Genomic DNA, 1,596 nt, shown 5'->3' on the forward strand with positions numbered 1-1,596 from the left:
CCTTCCCCCACAAGGAGGCTTTAACAGGGGCAGCGAAGCGGGGGTAAATCTCGGTACGGGCAAAATACGCAGTTGCCTCAAGCAGCAGGCTCTCGGGGACAGCAAAACAGTTGATTTTTGCTGCACACTGGCTCTGCCTGCACTCAGGAAAGTCGGGCTGGTTGCCTCTTCCCCTCTCAAGGAGAGGCTGGGTGGTTTGGGGGTAGGTCCTGGTGGCCCAGGAGAGGTAAGGTTGGCTCTCCAGGGCTCACCCCCCCTCTCCCATCCCCTCTCCCCCAGCTCTATCCCTTTCTCCGCTCTCCCGTTTGCCTTCTTTTGGGGCAGGCAACATGGTTTCTCGTCCATGAAGACGAAATTCAGTGTGCCCTTGTCTTTTCATCCTGCAGTTGGTCTTCCACCACCAGAGCTTCAGCTCCCTGCCCTCCCCTCCCTTCAAAGCATCAGCTTCCACCCCCTGCTCCAGAGAAAGGGAAACCTGATCTATTTTAAGGGGAAAAGCCTGCAGAGGATTCACCTTCAGAATGTTTGTGAGCCAATGGCTCTGATGCACTTTTTGGCATCTCATTAGTCTGCTAAATTACTAACTCTGACCCTTATCCCAAAGGAGACAGCGCACGAAAAAAAATCTTAGGTTCCTTCAAAATAGGTCCTCGTAGCGTGGCCACTGATCCAGCAGGAACAGAGTAGGTTTTGATGGAAGAGGATGGGGCCAGAGCACCAGCAAAAGCAGTGTCCTTCCACGGGCTAAATCCCAAAGTAAATCCAAGCTCGTTTCATGGGCATTTCACATGAATAAGGAGCGAAGGCAGATCTGCCTCGATACCATTGAGAATCTAAAAATCACCTTGTTAACATCATCATTTTTAGAGCCGACTCAAGTCAGGGGAATTTTTTCTTTTTAATTTATTATGTCTGTGATTGATAGGCCCTTGGTCTGGATTTGTACCTACATCGTGGTTCCAGAATCTGACCCTAAGGAAGGGCTTCGACACCAGGCCTCTCAGGGTTTCCTACTCCTCCTGTGCAATCAGAATTCAAGCTTAAGCTGCCAAAATACTCTACCCTACTTCCACAGACACCAGCTGCAGGATCCGGCCCTAAACTGGGGGAAGCTTCTATAAAAAAACATAAGAGGGTCCAGAGTCTAGTGTAAGGTAAAGTTTTTTTTTCCCCCCACCAAAAAGAGGTGTTGGTTGCATGGGGCTTTTTTTCCCTTTTTTTTTTTTTTTTTTTGCGTGTGTCCTTCTTATCTTTCAGCCTGGGATTTACAGTAGCATGGCCCATCCTACCCCCTTCTGAAATGCACTGAAAAGGAGCCATCTGTGGGTTCCCTCTGTTGATATATTTCCAAAAGACCTTGCAAAGTGACATTAATTGTTCTGCCTGTGTGCACCTATTCGTTATTACACACTGCTGCCCGACTCTCTTGCCTTTTTTTTCCTTTCTTCAAGTAATAATCTTGTACTATAACTATGCTCAAATATTTGTGTACAATCAGCTCAGAGGGAATCAGCCGAGAGGCCTTCCTGCCATCAGGGGCCTAAAAGCAGGGATGTTTTGAAGTCGTTTCAGTGTAGGAAACACATTTCATACTTA

The sequence above is a fragment of the Egretta garzetta genome, unplaced genomic scaffold (assembly GCF_000687185.1).
Source record: "Egretta garzetta isolate BGI_Z169 unplaced genomic scaffold, ASM68718v1 scaffold324, whole genome shotgun sequence".
NCBI lineage: Eukaryota > Metazoa > Chordata > Aves > Pelecaniformes > Ardeidae > Egretta > Egretta garzetta.